The sequence below is a fragment of the Orcinus orca genome, chromosome 17 (assembly GCF_937001465.1).
Source record: "Orcinus orca chromosome 17, mOrcOrc1.1, whole genome shotgun sequence".
Lineage (NCBI taxonomy): Eukaryota > Metazoa > Chordata > Mammalia > Artiodactyla > Delphinidae > Orcinus > Orcinus orca.
Window position 1 is genome coordinate 1,296,981 of NC_064575.1, and position 8,557 is coordinate 1,305,537.

The 8,557-nt window shown below is 40.4% G+C and overlaps 1 long non-coding RNA gene across 1 annotated transcript; it reads right to left on the reverse strand.

The window, feature by feature from the left end:
* Positions 1-558: 558 nt before the first annotated feature.
* LOC117203350 (uncharacterized) lies at positions 559-5,224 on the reverse strand. The gene is made up of 3 exons (XR_004486083.2): positions 2,373-5,224; positions 1,720-1,938; positions 559-1,138 (listed from the first exon to the last, which is right to left on the reverse strand). It is a non-coding gene; the product is annotated as an uncharacterized LOC117203350 (long non-coding RNA).
* Between the last annotated feature and the right edge of the window lie 3,333 nt (positions 5,225-8,557).

Here is an 8,557-nt window from a genome sequence, read left to right on the forward strand (position 1 = left end):
TTAGAGTTTTTGTGTTTTTAGTGCTGTTGAAATGGAACATTTGGCTTTTCAACTAGTCACACTATTCTGTCAATAAATATCAGCTGTAAGTGCGACCATTTCCTTATTCAGCCTTTACACTTTCTACTTAATAAAATCCCAAAACACATTGTTGGGGTTTTTAAATCCATCATTCTGAACTGCTCAGAAAGTAATGTAGGGCTTCCCTGGTGGCGCAGTGGTTAAGAATCCACCTGCCAATGCAGGCGACACGGGTTCAAGCCCTGGCCCGGGAAGATCCCACATGCCGTGGAGCAACGAAGCCCGTGAGCCACAGCTACTGAGCCTGCACTCTAAAGCCTGTGAGCCACAACTACTGAGTCCGTGAGCCACAACTACTGAAGCCCACGCACCTAGAACCCATGCTCTGCAACGAGAGAGGCCACCACAATGAGAAGCCCACGCACCACAACAAAGAGTGGCCCCCTGCTCGCTACAGCTAGAGAAATCCCACATGCAACAACGACGACCCAAAGCAGCCCAAAATAAATAAATACAATCAATTTTTTAAAAAAGAAATTAATGTAAATATTTTATTTTTATAGAGAAGACAGGAAAAATCGTTTCTCATACTCTGCATCAAGAAGGTGTTGATTCATAAAAGAGTTCAAGTTTATGGGAGCTGGGTGCAACTTAGCTCCTCGGAGCCCCATGGCGGCCAAGTGGAGAAGGTCAAGGCCATGATGACCTCTTCCTGTGACAACTCCACACACAAATACAGCTTGACACCTGAGCCGCCAAGTGATTCATCCAAATTCCCACAACAAATATTTCCCAAATGAGGGCTGCATAATAAATATTTGTTTAACAAATTAAACGCTGTAAAGCGTCAGGACCGTATATTCTTCTCATTGGGAAACTGTTCTCCAAATTCAAGAATTTCCCTTCACAGGCAAAAAAATCCAAAGGAGGAATCGAATCTATTTTTCAGGATTTAGATTACTTTGAGAGGCTTAGAAGATGTTTGGAAAAGAATATTTTCCCCTCAATTTGACATGGCTTGGTTTCTTCAAATATACTCAAGTGTCTACACGTAATTTCTCTTTGTTAGATGAACGGCTCCATTAACATCCTAAATACTAGGCAAAGGTCTTCAATTCTGCAAAATTGTAAAAATGAATAAAACAATTAAGCTCTTTAATGCACTTCCAAGCCAGAAGGTAACATAAGATTTTTTTTTAATTCTACCATTGCTTACTGTCATGCATCTACGTGTCTTCACATCTAATTGCTATTGCCTCATTCAAAATGCATTACTCACTTTATGTCCGGACATAATCAGCCTGGCATTTTCCCCGGATGTGCTGGGTCACATTAAAAAACAATGATAGCAACTCTGTGATAAATATTTGATATTCCAGGATCATGTATTCATAGCATTGATCTAAAAACCTGTTATAAAAATAAACTTATGACTCCAAAAGTCTATCACTTACAGTTTCAAAAGAGTAGTCATTTTCCCACATCCATTTATTATTTATAATAGCTGTGTGCACACCACTCTGATAATTACAACTAGAAGGTAAGTGCAACCATTAATGACTCAAGATGCTTAAAAGTATCTCTGCAGAAGTTAAGCCACTTGAGTGTTTTTTCCTTGAAAGCTTGTAAATATATCTTTAGAGTAAGATTGATTACGTGTAGCTAAAATTGTGGATTATGATAAAGAAATGGCATCACCTGTCAACATCACAACGCAGAGGTGGCATTAAGAGTGCCAGCCGTGGAAGAGAAGCCGTGTGTCTCCAGAGGATGACCTGGCATCACCTGTGGTTCCACAGAGGAAAGGTCTGGCGGGCATCTGAGGATGAGGAAGCTGTCACCAGGCGGGGAACCCGCCCGGCCGCCTGCACCGCCCTCCTGCCGGGGAACCTCCTGGTCCTGACACAGAAAACCCACCTGTGCAGGAAATGAAACAGACACCCAGGAACATACTAGTGGAGTCTGACACTTTGGGGCCTGGTGAAAGTGAAACTTGTGGTCCAAAGGGGAAAAAAGCTGGTTTTCAGTTCACCAGAATTATCACACGTTTCTTCCCAGGGATCTGCCCCTGGGTCACCTGTGGACAGGGTTGTCAGGGAGGGAGGGGGAAGGACACAGGCAGAGAAGGCGCCGGGCCTGGGCTGCATCTGATGGAAGCAGTGTCTGGTGTTAAGGCGTTATTTCTGCTTGTCCCCTCCTCGCCGCCCCCCGTTCAAGTAATCTGCTTCCCGAGCATCTACTGGATATCAAAGTCGCGACTCAGCCACCAGAGGAATGGGACAAAGGAGGCTCTCAATCAGGTTTATGCCTCCACCCTAACTTTATGTCTAATAACGTTATGTTTTACTCACAGAGCAAATGTCTTATTGATTCTCTTGAGCAATGTTCGGCGTTGAGTTTCCTTCGCCCGTTTCTACAGATGAGTCTGAACATAAAGTCGTTATGACTCAGGCCGCGTGGGACTGGCTGGGACACATGCTCAGACGTGATCCACGGGAAGTAAAGTCACATCTCAGTCAGACAGAGAGAGAAATATCACACGATTTCACTTATACGTGGGATCTAAAAAATGATACAGTTGAACTTATTTACAAAACAGAAACAGACTCACAGACACAGAAAACAAATTTATGGTTACCAAAGGGTAAAAGGGATGAGAGAGGACTAAATTAGGAAGTTAGGATGAACGTACACACCCTACTGTACATAAAATAGATAGACAACAAGGACCTACTGTACAGCACAGGGAACTCTGCTCAATATTATGTAACAACCTACATAGGAAAAGAATTTGAAAAAGAATAGACGCATCTATATGTATAACTGAATCACTTTGCTATACACCTAAAACACAACATTGTAAATCAACTATACTCCAATATAAAATAAATTTTTTTTCATTTAAAAAAATAAAATGACCTCTTCTTCCCTGAGTCCCTGTGAAATGGTCATAACAAAGTTCCAGGTACGGGGTATGTTGCTGTCAATATTTTTTAATACATTTGGAGAGTGCAAATTCTGTTCTGACCGGTTCCCGGGGCTGTGTTTGGGTGTCTCCTCTGAGACCTCAGAGCTGCCTCTGCTTCGTATAGGATGTGCTGCTCTTTCTGTATCACAAAGTAAAGTTCCTGGGCGGCCAGGGCCACCCAGTGATGTGTGACTCACGACCCTCCCATCCCATCTCACTTCTCTCAGGCCACTGCAGCCCCTTTTCCCTTCGCACCTAATTTTCTTTCTTCCAGGGAAACGTTTCTCTAACCTCGTTGTATGTGTGTCCTCATTTTTACTCTTAGCTCAGAGACGTCTAGAGAAGCTGTCCAACGATGCCCAGGCTGTAGCCCATTTAAGATGAGTCACTAATACTTAGCATCAACCTGTTTACTTGACTGTGCTTGCCTCTCCCATGAGGATACAAGCACCATCAGTGCAGAAGCATATTTGTCTTCTAATCCCTGCAAAACTGTCGCTTTATTTAGCTGGGTGCTGGGCTTTTATCACTGAGAGAGATCTTGACAGACTTATTTCTTTCAGTCTGGAATCCAGGAGGGCCCGTCCCATTCTTCGCACTCTCTTTAGTCTTATCCGTTGCTTTATGAAATCTGCCCCATCCTTGCTGGAGTTCATTTCTCTTTTGCAGTGTGCTTTTAGAAATGGCCAATGTTTGCACACACACAAGGACTCTCACTCTTTCCAGCCACATTTCCAGGCTTATAGAAGGAATATCGTCACAGCAGGTGGGCGGCCTTGCGCTGGTTATTTCAGCAACAGATCACCCGGTGTTTCCACGCTGCGTAGACACACCTGCTGCTTCCAGTCTGTGGTAGCTGCCCCTTTTCTACCCTCTGAGCCCTCCCTAAGCCAGTGCTGTATATTTGCACTTACATAGCAATGAATCTGTCATCTTTTCCTGTGATATATTCTTGTCATTGACCAGGGATGAGTTTAAAGACATACCCAAAGAAGGAATTTTTATTCTTTAGGGAATTGTCATTGCCTTATATAAATGTTCCTTTATTTTGAACAAAGATAATGAAATTAATGGAAAGACACTATCTTTATTTATATTTTTAATACCAAAACGATATATTTAAATCATATTTTAAAAGATATACAGTAAAATACCTTTTTGCCTAATTGAAGGATGCAAAATAAGGTGCAACAAACCAAACAGATAAATACCAATCAGTTGTGCCTATGTTACCTCAACTCTTTTATTCTACTTATTTTTCCCCAGAAAAAGGTGTGTGTGTGTGTGTGTGTGCGTGTGTGTGGCCTGTCTTGCTTTGCTACACGTCTAACGCTCCAGCACATCAATGCACCACGTTGTATTTACGCATCTGCAGAGTGGCCAACCCTTTACTAGCTGATCACTTACTTTTTTACTTTTTTGTTCTTATTGCTCCAACAAACAGCCCTGGATTCCTGGGCACACTCATCCTTCCCAGCGTGGTTCTAAGGTAGATGCTAGGATGATAGCTGTCGAGTTTTAGGATATGTCCAGTTTCAGCTCTACTGCCTTCTTCCAAATTGTCCTTCAAAGTGATATTCCAATTTACACCACAGGCAAAAATACCCATGTTTTCCCTTTACTCTATCACCAACAATTACTATTTTTAAGGGGTTCATTTATGTCAACAAGAGAAAATGTTGGCTCATTACAATCTTAATGTCTAATATTCTGTGTATAATGAAATTGAGCAACTTTTTACTATTGTATCTGCCGTTTGAGAGCCGTTCTTTGTGAACTGCCCCTTCATAACGCTTGTCCAGTCTCAGCTTCTTTTTATTGGATTGCTTCTAATTAACTTGAAATGCTATAAGACAGACTTATGATTATTTTGAAGTGTTTGTGTTACTGTGTTGACTTAATGCATGTTTTTGTGTGTAGACGAATTTCATATATTTAGTGTGTATGTATATGGTATATTCAACCCTTTTCAATGTAGTTCTATATATAGGGAATTCAATTGTTCCCGAATGATTTATTGGCGATTCTGTTTCTTTGAATATATCCTCGTTCCTGCTGCAGCAGACGGGGTTGCTAAACCACTCACGTACTTTGAATCAGCTTGTCCAGAATGGGTGGGGTATTTGGCTGCATAATCCTGGTGGGATCAGTGCTAAGAAAAGAACAGAACTGCAAAATAGTAATGATAACAATAGTGATGATAATAGTTCTTTGAAGCAATACTGTTGCTAGAGCTGGCGTTAGTACTTTTACTCTCATTCTTTGATTTATGAGGTTGGGAGATGCCCCCCCCCACCCCGGCCCTGCCCCGGCTCCACCTGCACCAGGTGTGGGATGGAGCAGCTCCACCCCCTGGCCCCCAAAGAGCCTGTTTTCTCTCTGTCCAGGGTGGGCTCACAGGTGCAAATAAGGTAACACAAGCGGAGCACTGAGAAGGGTCCTGGCACCGAGGGCTCGGTCACGCCGGCTTTCTGGCTGCGGCTATCACGGAAGTGGAAAAAGCAGCACCGGGTTCTGACCTTTGTAAAGAAAACCGGGATCCAGTAGAGATCATGATCTCTGAGTATCAGAGGGAAAAAGTAAACTTATCAGTAACGAAAATAAATCGCGGTGATACTCTTATACGTTACATTCATTCGAGAATCCCTTTTCATTCAGCAACTTTATGAAGTCATGGAATTTTTCGAGTCTATTTTATTGACCCCTTACCTTTGCGTTTGACAGACTGACCTGATGGATGACTTCCTGCATTTAAGCAACGAGCTTCACACCTCAGCTGTCTGGAAAAGCACTGGGAGCATTTTGGACTAAATGAAAATGGTGCAGTTACGGTAAGCTTTGAATAAAACTCAAAAAACAACTCGGGAAAATTATGAAAGCTAATTAGAAGAAAGAGCTGCAGGGTAAGAGGGGTGAATGCTCAGTCTGACGCTGGCTGGTGGGTCAGAGTCGGGTTGCACCTGAAAACCTTCTCAAGATAGAAAAGGAAGCTGCGGAAGAGAAAAACCGCTTTTCCCAGCAGGACGCTGAGTGCCCTGCGCCTTGGCCACAGTGCTCTGTGTGTCACGAGAGCAGATGCTTTCGTCAGAAAGGACTTCCAGTTACAAGTCACATGCTCCTGTGTCTTAAAGAACCTCGAGCCGGCTTCGCGGGCTCGTGTGGGGAAAAGGAAGTAGAAGTTTGCGTAACTTACCCTTCAGCCTAATGATTCAAGGGCCGCAAGCCTGGACTCATAAGCTCTGCAAATGAGAGAGAATCACATATACAGGGCACAATAAAGATAAAGGGACGTGATGCTCATTTTCTCCAGTTTCACCAATGTCACTAGTCAAAGGCAGATACAATATCTGTAGGTTTAGCAACGGCAGAGCCATTACTTTTCTGCAGGTAATTTATATATACTAGTTAAATAGAGGAAAAAGCGCTATTATTTTCTTTGATGAAAAATCTCCTAAAGTCAATATTATACCCTTTACAAAATTAAATGAAAAGATTTGAATGTGCCAAGTTCAAACATGGAATGGAATATTACTGCTCATATTAAGTAGAGCTGTAATCGTCTTTTCCACCAATTAATAGACACACAAAAATAATTGTATCTGACATGCCTGCGTACTGTCATTGACCGTTAATTTTGAGAGTCTGACAGCTACTGAAGACCCTGGTCTCTTTCAGCACAGACATTATTATCCCAAGATGTGGATTGCGTCTGTGCAAGAGAAAACGTCTGCCTCCTTAATTCAAATTAAAATCCCTCACACACCATTTAACTGCATGATAGACTTAGGAGTAACAAAGTAAATTTTGGTGTGGTTTCGTAGTCCAGTATGCTGTAAATTGTTGTGAATCGTGTTTTCAGTTATTAAGACAAGAATGCTTTATGCAACTGATACAGATCGAATGTAGTAGTAAATGTAAGTGGGTAGCATTTACACTCACACACCTGTACGTACACACCCACGAGAATCAAACCACAAGGAACTTGAAGTCCTTTTGAAAAGACAAAAGATACGTAATTTTCAAGTACTGAAAGAATCAAATAATCAATTTGATACTGTTTTTTCTATACGATTTCATTTAGGTTTGACCTTCAAAAAAATAGTGAAGAATCTACTACCAACACTTTATGTATGAAAAATATTATTTCATTGAAAATACAATCAAATAGCAGATTTCTAAAATAGATGCATCCTCTGTTTTATTTACTTATATTTCCATTTTAATCTCTGTAGCATAACCAGTTACCTTCTGGTTGTGAGGATTATCAAGCAACTCAATTTTAGTCATAATTCACTTTGGTTCTTCTTGCTAAAGGTATTAGTTTTGAAGAGATGTGTGCCAGCCCTGGCTATGTCATGAAAATCAGTACTTCACCTTCTAATGTACAATTTTTGCTGCTGCGGCATGTCAGGATCACAAAACCTGTCTCCTACTTCCGCTCCAGATCGTCACCCCTGCTTTTTGTGCTACTATTATCATACATTTTACTTTTCAGTTAATACAAAGTCCACAATACATTTCATTTATTTTTGCCTTAAATATTTGACCATCACTTTAAAAAATACAAAAATATTTTTCTTTATATTTACTTATATAGTCAACATTTTCAGCCCTTTTAATTCTTTTTGTGTTTTTTGTTTTGGTTTGGTTTTGTTTTAATATATTCAAGGTTTTATACAAAAGCGTTTTCTTCTGCTTGAAGGCCTTGCTGTAGTGCCAGTCTCTTGGTGACAAATTCCTTCCACTTTGCTTTCTGAAAAATGTTTTTCTTTTTTCTATTTTTCAAAGATATTTCCACATGGCATAGATCTAAATGACAGACTTTTTCCTTGTGGTACTTTAGCGCTGCCATTTCCTTGTCATCAGGCTTCTATTGTTTCTGCTAATAACTTTGTAAATATTGTTACATTCGTCCTTCTACATGTGATGGGTATTTTTCTTCTAGCTGTCTTTAGTTTTCTTCTCCTTATTACTGGTTTTCAGAAAATTAATTACAGTGTGTCTTGGTATGTTTTCTTTTTTTGTCTTTCGAATTTTGATGAGCTGTGATTTCATCATTTTCATCAAATTTGGACAATTTTCTATCATTTTATCCACACATTGTTTTCAGCACTTCCTGCCCTCTGCTGGGACTCCAGTTCCACATGTCACTGAGTCCCTGTTCATTTTTAAATTTACTCATCCTCTAAGCTTTTCTTTTTCAGTATCTAATCTCTTGTCCCTTAAAGTACATTTTCCTTTATTTCAAATACTGTACTTTTTACCTCTAGACGTTTTATTTAACGTCTTCAGTCTCTCTTCTCCTTATGCTCGTATTTTCCTTTAAAGTTTCCTTTAAAGTTTAAACAATATTTATTACAACTATTTTTAAAACCTTATCTTCTAGTTCCATCTTGTTTGTCCATTATTTAGTTATTTATTTTTTGTTTCTATTCATTGCTTTTGGTTAGTCCAGAGATGCCTTATTGGTTCCCTAAACTTTTCTTACACTTTTATAATAGAGACTTCTTTAAATTGCAGCTGAGGGTGACTTTTGTATCCTGCTGGGGGCTCTGACGGACAGATCAG